This window comes from Leuresthes tenuis, unplaced genomic scaffold (genome assembly GCF_036924035.1).
Source record: "Leuresthes tenuis unplaced genomic scaffold, fLeuTen1.0.hap1 SCAF_1, whole genome shotgun sequence".
NCBI lineage: Eukaryota > Metazoa > Chordata > Actinopteri > Atheriniformes > Atherinopsidae > Leuresthes > Leuresthes tenuis.
This window is the reverse complement of record NW_027325355.1, coordinates 10,130,258-10,149,229: the sequence shown is the minus strand read 5'-3', so window position 1 is coordinate 10,149,229 and position 18,972 is coordinate 10,130,258. Positions and strand designations below refer to the sequence as shown.

At 41.9% G+C, this 18,972-nt stretch overlaps 6 non-coding genes and 2 pseudogenes across 6 annotated transcripts; all 8 read left to right on the top strand.

The window, feature by feature from the left end:
* The first annotated feature begins 8,005 nt into the window (after positions 1-8,005).
* Positions 8,006-8,169, top strand: LOC140297489 (U1 spliceosomal RNA). Its single transcript, XR_011913219.1, has one exon. It is a non-coding gene; the product is annotated as a U1 spliceosomal RNA (small nuclear RNA).
* Positions 8,170-14,133: 5,964 nt separating this feature from the next.
* On the top strand, positions 14,134-14,205 carry trnaq-uug (transfer RNA glutamine (anticodon UUG)). The gene has a single exon. It is a non-coding gene; the product is annotated as a tRNA-Gln (tRNA).
* A 2,307-nt stretch (positions 14,206-16,512) lies between these two features.
* Positions 16,513-16,631, top strand: LOC140299975 (5S ribosomal RNA; annotated as a pseudogene).
* A 269-nt stretch (positions 16,632-16,900) lies between these two features.
* LOC140297844 (5S ribosomal RNA) lies at positions 16,901-17,019 on the top strand. Its single transcript, XR_011913544.1, has one exon. It is a non-coding gene; the product is annotated as a 5S ribosomal RNA (ribosomal RNA).
* A 269-nt stretch (positions 17,020-17,288) lies between these two features.
* Positions 17,289-17,407, top strand: LOC140298462 (5S ribosomal RNA). Its single transcript, XR_011914107.1, has one exon. It is a non-coding gene; the product is annotated as a 5S ribosomal RNA (ribosomal RNA).
* Positions 17,408-17,676: 269 nt separating this feature from the next.
* LOC140298119 (5S ribosomal RNA) lies at positions 17,677-17,795 on the top strand. Its single transcript, XR_011913795.1, has one exon. It is a non-coding gene; the product is annotated as a 5S ribosomal RNA (ribosomal RNA).
* Positions 17,796-18,064: 269 nt separating this feature from the next.
* Positions 18,065-18,183, top strand: LOC140297283 (5S ribosomal RNA; annotated as a pseudogene).
* Positions 18,184-18,452: 269 nt separating this feature from the next.
* Positions 18,453-18,571, top strand: LOC140303685 (5S ribosomal RNA). Its single transcript, XR_011915202.1, has one exon. It is a non-coding gene; the product is annotated as a 5S ribosomal RNA (ribosomal RNA).
* The last annotated feature ends 401 nt before the right edge of the window (positions 18,572-18,972 follow it).

Sequence of the window (18,972 nt, the reverse complement as noted above, 5' to 3'; positions counted from 1 at the left end):
CACACCAATGGCAATGGACATATTTATGATTGGCTATGATTAGTACTTTGTCTACTTAAAATCATTAAAGTACATAGGAACATCACAAAACACAACACACAAAGCAATACAGTACAGACATTTAAACATGATGTGAATATGAAGATATGACCCTGTTGAGAACAGATGAGTAATGATAGATGTAGTGTAAAAACTGACAATTTCTTTTGAGTGAAAATTTTATGATAACATTGTGCCGAGTGGTGCAGTGCAGCTCAGTCTCTTCTGGTCCAATCCTGTCACTGCTTGGTGTTTGGTTGTCCTTCTGGCTGAACCTCAGTTCAGCAGTCTGAGCTAACTAGGAAGGAGAGGTTACCAGCACTTCACTTCCACAAAGGGGTCTTTACCACCTGTTTTCCCTAACTAATCTTTTTCTTTGGGACAATTCAGGAGAGCATTCAGATTATTTTGTTGACAGTGGTTGAAGGTTGTGTGGTTGTTCAACCATTATCTTGGCATGATGATCGTGCCTCCCAGAATGTCAGACTGACGTCTTGTCAGTCACTTGGCTGTGAGTCCTGTAGAGGTTCTGCTGCCGATGCAGTTCATTTAAGCTGTGGATGAATGTTAGCAGGAGAGAGAACCGAGCAGCACATTTCATTTTCACAATGTTCTATATTCAGGAATTCCCTTTTAACAGATTCAATCCCAGTATTCATTGGTCGACCAATTAAGTTTTCATATGAACCCCAAACAAAAACAAATAAATAAACCGAAAAAAAAAATAAAATAAAATAAAATAAAAATAAATTAAATGAAAAACAAAACAACTGGCCAGTTGATAGAAACCATGTTTTAGGACAGTACCGTAATACTCACCAACCTGCTGTACAGCATTAATGAGAAATCCAGTACCATCAACTTTTTCTGTGGAAAAACTTGAAACCATTTAGAGAAAACAGCAAGACAAAGACAAAACACAAGACAACATAGAACAAAAGACAAAAGGAAGACAACGACTCACAGAATTTTGGGAAAAACTTGAGAAGTGTTAGTAAACTATGATTAATTGTTGTATCTCCACCCCCCCGATGAGACCTAGTCTCCTCCGTATGTTAGTTCTGCTGAACTCTTCCACTGCAGTTTCTGCTCCTGTGTTGTTGCTGCAGGACAGAAATGTTTGTGGTTAGATTTCATTTTGGGAGCAGCACAGCATCAAGAAAGCAGCCATTTCTTCTCAATGAGTAACTGATTAACCTTTTTGGGATAAATATTGTCTGTCCTCTTAATTCAACTCAGAGTGCTTTTGATAAAATTTCAGCATGATCTGCTTAATTCTCACTTGTTACTTTATACTAAATTCTATTTAATTCTTACCAGTGGCTGTGTTTCGTGATGCTGAGCCATCCACAGACAGTTCAGGATCAGCATTAATTTTTAATTTTTTAATTATTTTTTTTTTTTTTTCATTTAAATTAGAAACACTTCATGTGGTACCAACAGTGTGGCATCAGAGTTTCTTATAACATCACATGATACAATAACATATTTCCATACAAATTAGAATCAAAGACAAAGGTTTATTCTATTTTTCTATTTGTCTTAATTCCTCATTTATTTATTTTTTAGATGAGCCATGTGGCCTTGTGCTGCTAACTTTTTCCTTAGCAGTGCCACAGCATCATGCTTGTGTTGTCAGACATCAGATCTTTGGTTGGTTATTGATCACTGTTACCTTGCATGCATGCTTTGACCTAAGGGCCCAGATTCTTGATATTATTTTGTAATATTTTTCTTTGCTCATAGCAGTTTTGGAATGTTAGCTAAATTGTTCAGGATCCTTCTTGTTTTTCCTTGACATGAATTAGACCTTTAATCCTGCAGTTCAAAGCTCTGTGCTTTACCTTACTTAGAGCAGCTCTGCCTCAGTTTATTATGTTTTACTTAATCTTTACTTCTTTCTTCCAGTATGTGTGGATGTATGTGGGTGTGTGTGTACGTATAGATGTGTGTGTGTGTGCGTGTGGCTTTGGGTTTCACTGTTTTGTTTTATTTTCTTCTATCTTGTGAAGAACTTTGTGTTACATTTTCTTGTATGAAAAGTGTTATAAAAATAAAGATTGATTGATTGATTGATTGATTAAGTGCACCAGATTAAACAACTTGGGTCATCTCCCGTGTAATTTCTCGAATGGACCAGAACACATGATTAAAACTGTTCTCACAGAACATTTTATTCATCCCATTCATATCCTTTTCTTTCGACCAACATGTCATGACTGAGCACAGATTGGATTGTACATATTGTTTCTCAATAAATTGCAATTGAAGTGGATTGTTGCCATTTTTCAGAGATCTTTTAGTCACCTGGTGTGGCGTGGTGGGAAGAGAGGGTGTGTCCAGATTATTGTTGTAGCTCTTTGTCACTTGAGCTTTTAATGTCTGACTTTCACACAGGAGAGGTGTGAAAATTAGTTATTGTAACCTTTATTGTTTCTGCTACTGTGGTTCTACAGTCTAGTCTCCACAGTAGTGTTTTCCTTTGGTTTCATAGTCAGTGGTCCGTTCAGTCTCTGATAGAGTTTTAGTCCCCGTGGTCTAGTCTTTGTCAGTAGGTGAGGTTCCTAAGTCAGTCCGGACCTCAGTTAATGTTCTTTCGGCAGGATCTTGAGCCTGAGTACAGTGATCCTTGTGGATCCAGTTACTCAGTCTATTCTCAGTCCACCATACCTTTACACAATGTGTTGTAGCTTCTTCGTCCTGTCCATATAGGAGAGGACCAGTTAAGTTTGTTCACATTCCTGGTCCTGTTCCTTGGTGAGTATTTCTGTAACCTGTTGAGATATCCTCATCACCGTGTTATTCTGTTGTTTCACATTCACACAAGTTTCCATACTGTAGTACAACAAGGGGTCAGCCTGTTGGTGCAGTTGTAAATGGACAGGGTGTTTCCTCCCTGTCATGACCTCATGTGGGACAACATGACAACATTCATGGTGGCATTTGGAGTAAATCTTAGGCTAACACAATACGTAGAGCTTCAGCCCAGGTTAACTGTGTGTCTGCACAGACTTCTGTTCGGCCTTCTTGATGGTTCTATTTGCTCTTTTCACTAGTCCTTGTAAAGCTGGGTGAGAGACTGCACCGAGCTTATGTGTAATTCCAAACATCTTTTCTACTTCTCTTAGTTCTTCATTAGAAAAGTGAGTGAGTACCATTGTCTGATCTTATCACTTCTGGTACCCCAAATCTTGGAATAATTTCTCTTGTAAGCCATTTAATGACTTCTTTTCCTTTTTCGGTTTTAGTAGGTGTGGCTTCTACAAATCTAGAAAAGGGATCCACACCCACTAGAAGATATCGTTTACCTTCAGTCCTGTTTGCTGCTCCCATGTCAGTACAATCAATTACTATCTGCTTCCAAGGGGCATCAGGTACTGGGAAACTTGTCTAGTCCTGCTTTGAGAGATATTTTTGGATTGAACAGCTTGCAAATTTCACACGATTGCACAAAATGTTTTATCGTGTCTTTTAGGTGGGGGTGCCACCAGTGTTGTGAAATTAGCGCTGTTACTTTTGAGCTAGCACAGTGTGCTCTACTGTGTGCTTCTTGACATAGCAAGTTTAGTAGTCCAGTTGGAGCTACTATTTTGCCTTCATGATTCCTCCAGAGTCTTGTGGAATCCTTTTTTATTTATTTATTTTTTTCCGTTCCATGCTTGCTTTTCAGATGGTGCCGCTGCTTCGTGAAGTTCTTTAATGTTTTCTAAACATAATTCTCGTTGTGATTTTTCCTCCAATGTTTTCTGAGACATCTGGTTAAATGCAGTATACCCTGCTCTTGTTTTTGCTGCCTTATCTGCCGCATTGTTGCCTCTCGCTACTCTCCCATCTCCCTTTTGATGTCCTCTGCACTTGACTATAGCAACTTGTTTTGGTTCAAGTATGGCATAATATAGTTCGAGTAATTGATTCAAGTGTTTAACCGGGGTGCCTGCTGAGGTCACAAAGCCTTTCCTTTTCCAGTGACACATGTCTGGTATAGAGGCATGTCTTTAACTGTAAACACTGTTTTTGTTTTCATTTCACTAATTTATTCAATGTTTATTGTTAGATTAATTAATATTTATCTGCAGGGTTAGAATTTGCTAATAGTATTAATATAGTGTTCAGATGTACAGCTCTCTGGTTGCTGTGGCTGTTTTTAAATGTGCCATGAAAACAAACCTTGACTTGACTTGTTATGACTCAGACTTACTGCAGCGCAGCTGTCTTTAAATTTCTTTTAGAGTTTTCTTCTTTAAGAAACTCATTGGTGATATCTGACTCTCGTTGTGCCTTTTATTGCCGTGTTTTTGTTAATTTCCTAATAATCTAACTCACTTTAAACCTTTCTGTAAAGCACTTTGCTGCTCTGTTAAGATAACAGATCAATTGATTCATAGATCTGCTGCAGTTAAATAGTTAAATGGTTTAATGAGATCAAATATAAATACTGATGATGAATATTAACTCAGAATTGGTGAAAATAAGCAGAGGAGAAGTATTTAGATCAGCTAAATTTTAAGTCATGTTACTGTGATCTCTAACACAATAAAGGCTAACCTTTAATGCTTTAAGATGGTAAGAAACTGTCTGACACCTATCTGTCTGACCTTGCTGTTAAATCCTGATATTTTCTAATATGTCATATGGTCTGACTGTCCGGTCTCAGACCTGCTTCAGGTGGAAATCATAAAGTCTCAATTTGTAGAACATCTTTTGTTCAGGCAGTTTTTCCATTAAAGGATCAAAGATTTAAATGCTGTGTTTGTTTGTTTGACTTTAACTTTTTAAGAGAGCTGTTAAATCTTAATTCAACAACAAACTGGTTCTAATGTTTAGTTTTAAACAGTCTGTTCTTCCTGGATTTATTTTGGATTTTTTATTTTGTTATCTCTTCACTGTGATACGTGCATTGAAAAGTGGATTTCAGATTGTCCATTCAATTTGGTATTTCTCCCATTCATCCATCCATCCATTTTCTATACCGTTAGTCCGTTAATCGGGTAGCGGGGGGGAGAGGCTGGAGCCTATCCCAGCAGTCATCGAGCGAAAGGCGGGGTACACCCTGGACAGGTCGCCAGTCCATCACAGGGCCACACATAGAGACAAACGAGACAAACAACCATGCACACTCACTCCTAAGGACCATTTAGAGTCACCAATTAACCTAACATGCATGGTTTTGGACGGTGGGAGGAAGCTGGAGAACCCGGAGAGAACCCATGCATACACGGGGAGAACATGCAAACTCCACACAGAAAGGCCCCAGGCGGGGATTAAACCTGGAACCCTCTTGCTGTGAGGCTATGGTGCTAATCACCACACCACCGTGCAGCACCTTCTCCCATTCAAATTTATTTTAAAATAAATTAATTGTTGAATTGATGATAAATGCTCTAGTAAAAACTTCCATTATCATTGTAAATTTTTCGACTAAATAACTATATGTAACTCTGGTACTCTTTAAGTACAGGCCAATGATCAATCAGAATCTGTCCTCACTCTCAGGGCTGAATGAGGGAAGAGGGAAGCAGGGTTGGGATGAGATAATCTTAGGGTGAGAGCATTTATGACAAAGCTAAGGATATCTAACCTTGTCTTTTCCAATTACACATGTCCACATGTACAGCCTAAGCTGTTTATGCTGAATCTGTATAAATGGTCAGTTTTTTCTTTTGCTAAATGGCATGCTTCTGTTATTGAGCATGCGCGATGTTGGGAAGAGGTGTCTTCTCTTCTAGTGTAGTATGATGTGTCCCTGGAAAAGATGACGTTGTGTCTGGCACATGCTGTGGTAGAGGTGCAGAGGACTGCGTCTGAATAGAGAATTTAACTTCTCCTAAAAATGCTGACAGTCTGCAAGAAATGTTTTTTTTTTCGTCTTTATCTGCCCTTGCTTTCTGGAATAAACCTGCCTCCTTTAGTTTTGCTGTTGCTTGATTCTTACTGCCTGTTGCTTGTTTTGAAAACATGGAGAAATCCCTCAGTAGCGGTGGAGCACTTTCACACCCCCCAAACATTCCTCTCTCTTGCATTTCTCTCGTCCAGTTCACAACTCTCTCAGTCCCTCCTTTTTCATCTTCTCTTCGAACCTTTTTTATCCATCTAGTCAAGGTGTTAAACAATACCGACCCCAATGAGCCGGGTTTACCTGTTTTCCACTTCTCAACTATGATTTGTGACATGTTTAAATGTTTTACACGTGTTAATCAGAATGGGTGAATGGCGCAATGCCCGAGTGTTGGACCCGACCAAGAAGCTTCTACACAGAATCTTTTCCTCTGTGCGCTTGATCGCTGGGGGTTCTCCCAGTCTCTTCACTCGTTTTAATTCACCAATCTCTGTAACACCCTAACTAAATTCCCCTTTAATTTGTAGTCCCATGCCCCCCTTTTACAGAACCACTTGAGATCTGTGTCAGTGTAGGAATTCTCGATCAGTCTCGACTGCTCGATACACTTCCACTAACACAGTAAAATATCAACCAAGTAGCAAACCACCCCACATTTTCATGAAAAATAATAAAACTTAGCCCTGTGTCCTTATGCAGAGATAAACCCTTAGTATATCGTCTATGCACAACAACTGCAGAACCACCGCTGATTGCGGAAAGAGAAAAAAAACAGAAAGAAGGAAAAAAACAGACACACCGCCGATCGTGGATTTTACAGTCCAACCACCAAACGTGAAGTAATACAGACCCACCGCCGATTGCAGATAAAGGTCCAAGCGCCCTTATGCGCAGAAATTACCCACACAGTCTATTGTGAAGTAATACAGACCCACCGCCGATGGCAGATAAAGGTCCAAGTGTCTCTTGCACAGAAATTACTCACATCCGGTCGTGCAGTAATACCGAGATTACTCACACCGCGATAGCGGACTAATAGACCCCCGCCCTTTGGCATCTAATTCCTATTCAGTTCAGAAGACAGAGATGAATCATGTTATCTAAATTTATGTCTTTTATTCGGCCAAATTGTACTAAACTAGGACACATATGACTCTCCCTATGTGAGACTGTGTTTATACTTTACATGTGACCACCTAGTAAACCTGCAGACACAAATTTTGTGCTTTTGATTTAGTGATCGGAGGACATCCTAATTCAGACAATTTAGATTAGAATGACCAATGTGCAGAAATTTCACATATCCTGATACAAGAGGTTTTCTGCTCACCTTGTGTTTTAGGCGCCTTGAATTGTCTGAAGAAGGGTCCCCTCCAACCAGCTCCGGAAGTCCTCGATCGGACACGGTCTCAGAGTCAGCCAATCCGGGTCACGGCACCAATTGTTAGCCCGATTTTTTCATTGGAAGCTCAAGAACAAGCTGGAGAAATCGTTTATTAAAAAAGTATTTATTAGTGGTCACATGTAAAGTATATTGCAGCGCTGGACTCGGAGTGCCAGAGCTCCCGCAGGAAATCCGTCAGGCCGAGCCCCGTTATCCGGAAACATGTCATATTTATATTCAGCTTTATCTCACAGAAGTTGTTTTCACACTTGTCAGAGTATAATTGGCCAGTTTTGGGTGACATGCTCCGGCCAGCTGCTGTCCTTGTTGTGTTCTTTGGATGTGATAAACAATGTGTGTGTGTGTGAGTGCTGTTTTAGGCGTGGATCTAATGGACCAGACCTATCTGCCCTAATAGAGATGTTTTGTCTGACCCAGTTGTTTATGTCCTTCTAAGGTCTTGGACCATTTAAGGTAATCTGTTGTGCAGTATGAGCAGAGTGGAAAAGTACCAGCTAGGAACATAGGTTATTTAGGAAAATACAGAATATGAATTTATAATGTCTAAGATCAAAGCCAATTATAACAATTTCACTCTTTTTTTTTAACAAACCTGCTTCCTCTGTACATATATGTAGAATCCCAGCCTCTGTAACCTCTGGTGTAGTTAGCTTATAGACTGTTAGCACCGTCAGTGTGCTCAGTATGTGTGTGAGTGACTCCCCCCTCAGTGAGCTGAACAACTCATACTTACTTGGCAGGGGAGACACCATGATCAAGAAGATGGTTCTCCCAAGGTGAGGCTCAGCCATTGCACTGAGGCTGTTCTGACCTTTGTGAATTCCCCAAATGTGGGAATTTCAACTGCTTAATTTGTGGTAGTGGGGGACTGCGTTTGCGCTCTCCCCTGATAGACTTGTTCAAAGAAAAATATAAATTCTGAGAGCATAAGGTAGTAACACTTACATGGAACAGTTTTTCACATCAGTTTATATCCGTTCAATCTTCATTCTTTACTTGTTATTTTTACTGAATTCAACTTGTTTTTACTTTTAATGGCATCAGATCACAACAAATATTAATTGTTGGGGAGACTGGAGCAGGGAAAAGCTCCAGTGGAAACAGCATCCTGGGAAGAGATGAATTCACTGCGGAGATCAGTCAGTCCTCAGGGAACACAGAAGCTCCACTCTGCTTTGTGATTTTAGCTTTTAACTGCGGAACTGTTCATATACAAGCTGAACCAGAGGAAAGTGGAGTTGAAAGATGAGACTATTGTGTGAATTAGTTGTTCACGTATGTTTTTAAAATGTGTTCAACTGTCGACTTTATGACTTTATGTTTATGCATTTAGCTTTTATCCAAAGCAACTTACAAATGAGGATATAACGATGCAGCTAACAGCAAAGCTAACAATAAGCTACATAGAAGAAACACCATTAGCCAGGCTCTGTCAGAGGTGACAGTGTAGAAATGGAGTGCAGGCATAGAGGGAAGCACAGTTTAAGTGGCAGATTAAATTTATACACCTGAACAGGGACTTGTGGATCCTCAAATTAGACGTCTGATGCTCTGCCGACTGAGCTGAAGCAGAGGAGCAGTAGTCTGTATTTGAGGCGGAAGAAGAGGGAAAAGGGTGAAGGAGAAAAATGAAGGAAAAGAAGACGTTTTGAGAAAATGAGTGGAAAAAAATGGAAGGAACTTTATTTGTGGAAAGTTATTTGTGTTTCTGCTGTCCATTTCAAGTAAAAGCACACAGTCTGGTGTATTGATTTGAGAAATCTAAGCTAACTTGACACTGCTGTAGAATAGTGTAGGAGGCTCTCGATCCAAAGGTCGCCGGTTCGATTCCATCATTAGACATGAGACAAACTTTTACCAAGTGTTACAAAATGTCATTTTTACATTTCTGAATTGAGTACTGCAACATTGTAGTCGTCTTCTATGAATGAGTTGAAAAAAACTGAAGACACTCACTGAAATGTAACAAATTTATTACTAATTTCACACACACACAAACACTCAGAAACACGTGTGAAATTAAACCTGAAGCAATAAAAACAGGAATAAATTAAATTCAAAATAGAAAAAATAAATGACAAATAACAAATAAAGTAAAAGCAATAAATTAACAAATATAGAAAATAATTGAATTTAGGAAACATTACAACAAGAGCAACAAGAGTACAATAATAATAATAAAATAGAATGAATAAAGAAATGATAAATACCTAAATAAAATACATACAATAAATACACAAAAAATGGAAAATGTTTAAAATTATTAATTTCTTTCTTTATTAAGTCATTTAGAACAAGAAACAATATAAAATAGAATAAAAAGATAACTAAAACAAAACAAAATAAATACAATAAATTAACAAAAGAAACTAATTTACAGTAAACAGTAAATTAAGACATTTTTTTTCTTTTAAAACTATTTACATGCATATTGACATGTAAAGAATGATCTGAAACCATTTTTTTTCTTCCTCCCTCTTTCTCCTCATCTCCTGCATCCATTCTTCCAGAGACATTCTGTTATTTTTGGGACAGTATATATTCCCATAATACTGCCCATGGCCATTTTCTTTTATGCGCGGCAGGTGGCACTGACGGCATTAGTTTTTTTCCACTGTGCGGGTGCACTTACGCTCTCCGGGTTGGCGGAGGTGAGGGCAGGGGACCAGACGGCACAATCTGTTTGTTTCCAGTTGGGATGACAAACACAACTGGCACAATGAAGGGGCTTAAAAGTACAGGAGCTGGAGGTGGTGGCTGACTGAACACCTGCCTCTGAGCTGCTGACTTCTGCTTATCCACTGCCTGTCCAGCTGTACTCTGGGGAGTCAGGCAGGTTGACCCCTTGCAGCAGAATGCTACTGTCCTGCCTCTTCAGCCTCTTATTGCGCCACTGAGTCAGTGTTGTTTGATCGCACTACTCTGCAGTTGTTTGATCAAGTGTTTCCCAGGATTTTAGGAGACTGTGGTGGGAGAGTCTCTGACCCTCGGGGGTTTTAATGTGTGTGTACGTTTTTAAGCCTGATGGATCACACTTAAGTGCATTTTGAGACCATGGATATAAATTGCTGTATATGAACATACGTTGATAAATAAGAACTTACAAAGGCATATCAGAAGTATTTTAAATTTAATTCAGAATAAAACAATACCAAAAACTAACTCAGTTGCTGAAGTTTATTAGGGAGGTCTGATTTCACCTAAAAATGAAGATAACTGCAATTAATCAAAAGGAATGAAAGCAGGAGGTGCCTTTGGAACACACATTTTGTACCCTAGTCTGGTTATGTATCCAGTTCCCTGTAAATGGATTAAATATTAGGCACACCACTCAGAAACTCTGGTCATGCCATTTTGCCTTACTCGATTCATTGTGGAGAAGTCTCTCTCACAGTTTACCCTGGAAACTGGGTTGACCAGCGCAACTGCTGCCAAGTGGCTCAGCAGGGGGTAGATTTGTCCCCATTCATCACACTCACTTGCCAGGAGAGTCACAACTTCAGATTGGTTCTTGTCCTAGAAAAAATATTTTAGAGAGATGTTGATTATTTATATTGCACAAGTTTTGCCTTGATCTTGAATTGAATAATTAAGTTATTTAAAGTTGGAGATACATCAAAAAAGTGTTTATTTAAATCAGGAGGGGAGAACATACATTAAAAAGCCGGTGCACCCGGTGGAAAGCGACCGACGCCGCAGGCCGTGGAGAAGCCATTCCACAGCGTGGGTGGAGCCCGTAGAAATATACCGTTTTTTCACGACCATACGGCGCACCGTACTAAAAGGCGCAGTCTCAGTGGTGTGCCGTTACTGTGTTTTTAACACACATAAGGCGCACCTAATTATAGGGCGTGAGTTTTATATACAATCCACACAAGCATACAAGTTTTTGTATTTAAAAATAGATCGGGAGCAAAACTGAGTTTGTTTGTGCTTTATTTAAAACACGGTTGAACAAGCAAGTGTGCGTCATAACTCAAACCCATCGAAGTCTTCATCTTCTGTTTCTGCATTGAACAGCTGTGCTAAATCTCCATCAAACATGCCAGGTTCACTGTCTTCACTGTAAAAGCCGTGTGGCTCCTTGGAAATGATGCCGGCTTTTGCGAAAGCTCGAACAACAGTGCTAGCAGACACGTTAGCCCAAGCATCTACAATCCACTCACAAGCTGTGGCGTAACTTGCCCGGCGTTGCCTTCCACCCTTAGTGAAACTATGGTCTCCATCAGTCATCCATTGCTCCCACGCCGCTCGCAGTCTGACTTTGAACGGCCGATTCACACCAATGTCCAGCGGTTGGAGTTCCTTTGTCAGGCCTCCCGGAATGATAGCAAGCTCAGAGTTCGTTTGCTTAACTTGTGTTTTCACATCGGCTGTGAGATGGGCACGCATAGAGTCACAGATCAACAGCGATGGCGATGCGTGGAAAAAACCACCTGGTCTTCTTACATACACCTCCCGCAGCCACTCTTTCATCATTTCCTCATCCATCCAGCCCTTTTCATTTGCCTTACTGATAACTCCAGCTGGAAACTTCTCTTTAGGCAAAGTCTTTCTCTTAAAAATCACCATAGGCGGCAGTTTCTGTCCATTAGCATGGCAGCCTAGCACAACAGTAAAAGAAGACTTCTCGTACCCCGTTGTGCGTATCGCTACCGCGCTGGTCCCAGTCTTCTCCACAGTGTGACTCACCGTGATGTCGAAAGTCCATATCCATCATCCATATTAGTGATGTGGCTGGGCTGGATGTGTTTATCGGTGATATGTTTAAAGCAGTAGGAGCGGAAGCTGGCCAGCTTTTCATTATAATCCGCTGGAAGTTTCTGCGCTACTGTAGTCCTGGTCCGGATGGAAAAATGGCACCGTTTCATGAAACGAAAGCACCAAGACGGACCTCCTTGGAAATGTTCGATTTTCATTTCTTCTGCTAGCGTTGCCGCTTTAAGTCGAATGGTGACCGTCGAAACGCTTCTCCCACTCGTTCTTTGCTCGATGATCCACTGCTCGAGTCTTTCCTCCAACTTGGGCCACCTCTCCTTATTTCCACGGAAACTCAGCTGCGTCTTCTTCACCTGTCGGAGCTCGTTTTCCAGCTTCCTCCACTTGCGAACCATCGATCCGTTGATCTTAAATTCTCTCGCGGCTGCTCGATTCCCATGTTCCTCCGCGTAGTTGATGGCCTTCAGTTTAAACACACACCCCTTTACTTTTATATACCGGTACAATCAACGCTCCCACTTCACCCTTTAACGTTCTCATGGTGTTCTCTACTATGTCCGCCTTACAACAACACTCCTGCGCAGGTGTGAGACACTGTCTGACAGGGCGCACTGCACTATAAGGCGCGCTGCACATTTTGAAGAAAATCTAAAACTTTTATGTGCGCCTTATGGTCGTGAAAATACGGTACAGTCCCTGTGTTTTAATTCCCGACTCGGAAACTCTCGAAAACTGCTGAGTTGGTGACACACAAGCCACGGTAACCTCATGTCATAAGTTAGGAAATCAGTCAGTGGGTCTGGATCAAAAGGAGCTGACAGCACTGGGTAGAGGGATGAGATAAATGGGGAGAAATAGCAGGAAATCAGCACCATGAAGGGCAGAAAGTTCGACTTGGTTTGATGAGATCAACAACATAGCCCACTGCTCCATTATCCAACTTGATGGCTTACTCTCTGCATGGGACTATTGCCCAAAAAAGAAGTTGCACTTACCTCAGAGTCAGACCCCCGCTCCGCAGTCCCGCTCCAGTGTCGTTGGAATCTGGGTCGCGCCAAATGCGTCAAGAAAAAAGTGACGTCTATGAGCGGGACGGGTGCAGTAATTAGCGCGCATTCTTCCTCTCGCTTGGTTACGGGCGGTAAGAAAGTACAGCTGTGGAATGGTCTGATAGACTGACAGATCTTTTTTTATTGTTATTGTTTTTCTCTTTCTCTCTCTCTCTCTAAACTTGTCTTCAGTCCAATCTCCCGTCCTGAGCGAGCCTGAGCGACTGTGGAAAGGAACGACTCCCTTTTAACAGGAAGAAACCTCTGGCAGGACCAGACTCAGGAAGGGTGGCCACCCGCCTCGACCAGCTGGGGTTTGACTACTCAAAAGCCTGCACACCCAGGCCATTTTCTCTCAAACATGGTAGAAACACTACTTTCCAAAAGAATGATTAAAATGGACTTTTTGATGATTAACATCAACTAAAAAATGATAATGGATAAATCTATCTATTATTTGTCTGTTGGAATTCTCAACAGTAGGCACGGCAACAGTTTCCGTAGTGTAGCGGTTATCATGTTCGCCTCACACGCGGAAGGTCTTTGCTTGCTCCAACTCTGTTTATTTCATTCTTGTGTGTAGATGTATGACTGCACGTTACTGATGGCAACATCAACATATTCATAATTATGGATAGGAGGGAGCCTCATCTGCTATTCTTGACATGCTGGAAAGAAAACAGCAAATGTTCTGCATCGTACAAAAGCGGATCCCGCCCTGCGTCCTATGAGCTGTCCCCAGGCACCACTCTGGAGCTCTGTGAGAATGCATTTCCAGCAGATAATCTCTGTCGTAAAGTCATTTTTTGGACGTTTTCAAGAGATTCTCCAATGCTGAGGTGTGAAACGGACTTTGGTGAACCACCAGCTGCTCAGCGAAAATGGCACCCTCCCTGTCAAGGAATCGAACCCCATTCCTCCGCGTGACAGGCGGATTCTAACCTTTGACCAGCGAAGATACAGAATGTGTTGCTTAACTGTCGTGCCCATATTAAGAATACAAGCTGTAAGAGCACCGCTGAAAAATTTAACCTTTATGTTGTCAAGCATTTGCATGACTAAGAGCATAGTTTACCTGTGGAAGGGGTTCCATGGTGTAAAGGTCAGCACTCTGGACTTTGAATCCAGTGATCCGAGTTCAAATCTCGGTGGAACCTTCAGGTGTGCTGTCATGTTTGTGTTCTGGAAAGAAGATGAGTGGATGAGGTTAGTCAGTTATCCAGTCACACCAGAGTGTGTGATTGACCAATTCCAAAGAGAGGGCTTAAATTGGTTAATGTTGAAAAAGTGGAACATTCAGCTGAGAGGTTCTGTGCTATTTGCCTTCTCACCTCTGGGTGTCACTAATTGAATCTATTTGGTTTCTTCTTGCATATTCATTTGCAATGCATATATTTTTCCATGCTCTCCATTTGGAATTTGGACACAGAAGCCAAAGGAGAAGGAAACAGGAAAAACAATCCCATGGTATCAATCAGCAACAAGGAGAACTACTCAAAAGCCTGCACAATTAACCCGGTGCCCACCCATGGGCCAACCAATCATCCAATCAAGGAGCAGCAATTTCTGCCGGCCGGGATCTGAGCGCCAACTCCATGCGGTGCGCACAAGTTTGTACTGATTTAGGAAAAAGAGGATTGTACAATTTTACTCCTTGGTATGGATACTCTTTCAAAAACGTCCAAAAAATAAAATATGTGGTTGATAAAACTGTGTGACTCAGTCCTTCAACACAAAAGGCAGGCAAAGGAAAATCAGCTGTCCTCTCCATCTAATCATAGGAGCAAGGCAGTAACTACCATAGAGGACACCGAGGTCGTGTCCTCTGTATTTTAAATTTTTTTTTTGTTGCTGAAATTGTGGTGATTTTATATTTGAAGAGCCAAGAGTAGCGCTGTTTAATAAAACAGTGGCTCAGTTTGGGCAGACGTGCTGCGCGTCATCGACAACATGCACTGTCGCTATGGTAACTACCACACAAGTCGGACTTTGATGTTGTTACCGTTAGTGAGTCAGTCAGTCTCACCAGTCACTGAAAGAGGAGCACATCAAGCTAAACATGTAGGTGGAGAGCAGTTTAAGTGGTAGATGACTGTGAGAAAAAATGCATTTTAATGTGGAGATATTTTTATTGCAGCCCAGCGTCCTACTCGGATAGCAAGGAAACATGAATCAAAGTTTAATTTGTATATATTATCCCTCTGTCCCGGGACAGTTCATTCCTTTTTATTCCTAATCCATGACTTGATGAAATTCATTCTCCAGTTTTACATTGTAACTCATTTGCAAATCATTTAGGATGAGGCTGATGTTCTCTGATAACAAACTAAACAAATAAACCTAAAAGTCATTATGATGTTGTTTTTGTTCCTTTAAGACTCTGAAAATGGCCAGATTTAAATAATGGAATTAAATAAATTTCCAGGGGAGCCCCGAACCCGACTAGAAGTTCTGACTCATGACCTCAGTATTTTTTGGGCCTCTGCACCTAAAACCTCACTCAGGTAAAAGAATCAAAGTGTCATCAGCAACATTTACTAACACTTCCACCAGTAAAAGTATTTATTCTGCAGAGCAGCTCTCAGCGTTTGCTGTTAGATATAAAGTTGCCTGTTTGACAGTTTAAAGTGGCTGCACGTGCACTTTTTCTACCATCCAAGTACTAACCAGGCCCGACCCTGCTTAGCTTCCTAGATCTGACGAGATCGGGCATGTTCAGGGTGGTATGGCCGTAAGCGAGAGAATCAGTCACAAATCAGCTTTTTATAGATGCTGAAACAACATCTATCACTGTGTTCTGACTTCTAGAATATAATGTAACTGTTTAAAAATGAGCAATTTGTGATGATTTCATCTAACTAAGCAGCCTCAGTCTCTCTGTGTGACGCTGAAAACAAAACTACACACAGGGAACAGAAGAGGTCGACAGACACTAAGTTATCTGAGAGAACTAAGAGAGTTAACCAACACGAGAGAGAAGAACATGTGCAGGATCAACATCAGCCCCTCAAGCCAATTAGGTGAAAAACTAAAAGAAACATATGGTTCAAGCAGCTATATAATAGATATTTGTTACGGTGACTTTTGCTTACGGCCACACCACCCTGAACACGCCTGATCTCGGAAGCCAAGCAGGGTTGGGCATTTTTAGAACTTGGATGGGAGACTGCTTGGGAATACCAGGTGCTGTAAGCTTTTTCTCTTCTCTCTACCACCTGCATGTCTTTTGTTGCAACGTCTGATCACCCTGTGACACGTGAGGAAGTTGGTCATCTTCAGCTGCTGCTGCTTTGTTGGCAGACACGAAGTGATCTGAGATTCTCAGTTTCAACTGCAGATAATAATCACATCAGGAAAGAAGATGTGCCCACTACAAGTTAGCCTTTCTCGGCAATTATCTGGTTACATCGAGGAACTGTATTATTCCAGTACCTATATAATGCACATTGTTCACAGACATTGTTGCTTACGGCCACACCACCCTGAAAATGCCAGACCTCGTCTGATCTCGGAAGCCAAGCAGGATTGGGCCTGGTTAGTACTTGGATGGGAGACTGCTTGGGAATACCAGGTGCTGTAAGCTTTTCCTCTTCTCTCTACCACCTGCATGTCTTTTGTTGCAACGTCTGATCACCCTGTGACACATGAGGAAGTTGGTCATCTTCAGCTGCTGCTGCTTTGTTGGCAGACACGAAGTGATCTGAGATTCTCAGTTTCAACTGCAGGTAATAATCACATCAGGGATGAAGATGTGCCCACTACATATCAGCCTTTCTCGGCAATTATCTGGTTACATCGAGGAACTGTATGATTCCAGTACCTATATAATGCACATTTGTGACAGACATTGTTGCTTACGGCCACACCACCCTGAATATGCCCGACCTCGTCTAATCTCGGAAGCCAAGCAGGGTTGGGCCTGGTTAGTACTTGAATGGGAGACCGCTTGGGAATACCAGGTGCTGTAAGCTTTTTCTCCTCTCTCTACCACCTGCATGTCTTTTGTTGCAACGTCTGATCACCCTGTGACACATGAGGAAGTTGGTCATCTTCAGCTGCTGCTGCTTTGTTGGCAGACACGAAGTGATCTGAGATTCTCAGTTTCAACTGCAGGTAATAATCACATCAGGGATGAAGATGTGCCCACTACATATCAGCCTTTCTCGGCAATTATCTGGTTACATAGAGGAACCGTATGATTCCAGTACCTATATAATGCACATTGTTCACAGCTATTGTTGCTTACGGCCACACCACCCTGAAAATACCCGACCTCGTCTGATCTCAAATGCCAAGCAGGGTTGGGCCTGGTTAGTACTTGGATGGGAGACCGCATGGGAATACCAGGTGCTGTAAGCTTTTTCTCTTCTCTCTACCACCTGCATGTCTTTTGTTGAAACGTCTGATCACCCTGTGACACATGAGGAAGTTGGTCATCTTCAGCTGCTGCTGCTTTGTTGGCAGACACGAAGTGATGTGAGAGTCTCAGTTTCCGCTGGAGAGAATAATCACGACAGGGAAGATGATGTGCCCACTACGCATCATTCTTTCTCGGCAATTATCTGGTTACATCGAGGAACTGTATGATTTCAGTACCTACATAATGCACATTGTTCACAGGCATTGTTGCTTACGGCCACACCACCCTGAATATGCCCGACCTCGGCTGATCTCGGAAGCCAAGCAGGGTTGGGCCTGGTTAGTACTTGGATGGGAGACTACTTGGGAATACCAGGTGCTGTAAGCTTTTTCTCTTCTCTCTACCACGTGCATGTCTTTTGTTGCAACGTCTGATCACCCTGTGACACATGAGGAAGTTGGTCATCTTCAGCTGCTGCTGCTTTGTTGGCAGACACCAAGTGATCTGAGAGTCTCAGTTTCAACTGCAGATAATAATCACATCAGGGATGAAGTTGTGCCCACTACAAGTTAGCCTTTCTCGGCAATTATCTGGTTACATCGAGGAACTGTATGATTTCAGTACCTACATAATGCACATTGTTCACAGGCATTGTTGCTTACGGCCACACCACCCTCAACATGCCCGACCTCGTCTCATTTAGGAAACCAAGCAGGGTTGGGCTTGATTAGTCCTTGGATGGGAGACTACTTGGGAATACCAGGTGCTGTAAGCTTTTTCTCTTCTCTCTACCACTTGCATGTCTTTTGTTGCAACGTCTGATCACCCTGTGACACATGAGGAAGTTGGTCAGCTTCAGCTGCTGCTGCTTTGTTGGCAGACACGAAGTGATGTGAGAGTCTCAGTTTCCGCTGGAGAGAATAATCACGACAGGGAAGATGATGTGCCCACTACGCATCATTCTTTCTCGGCAATTATCTGGTTACATCGAGGAACTGTATGATTTCAGTACCTACATAATGCACATTGTTCACAGGCATTGTTGCTTACGGCCACACCACCCTGAATATGCCCGACCTCGTCTGATCTCGGAAGCCAAGCAGGGTTGGGCCTGGTTAGTACTTGGATGGGAGACTACTTGGGAATACCAGGTGCTGTAAGCTTTTTCTCTTCTCTCTACCACGTGCATGTCTTTTGTTGCAACGTCTGATCACCCTGTGACACATGAGGAAGTTGGTCATCTTCAGCTGCTGCTGCTTTGTTGGCAGACACCAAGTGATCTGAGAGTCTCAGTTTCAACTGCAGATAATAATCACATCAGGGATGAAGTTGTGCCCACTACAAGTTAGCCTTTCTCGGCAATTATCTGGTTACATCGAGGAACTGTATGATTTCAGTACCTACATAATGCACATTGTTCACAGGCATTGTTGCTTACGGCCTCACCACCCTCAACATGCCCGACCTCGTCTCATTTAGGAAACCAAGCAGGGTTGGGCTTGATTAGTCCTTGGATGGGAGACTACTTGGGAATACCAGGTGCTGTAAGCTTTTTCTCTTCTCT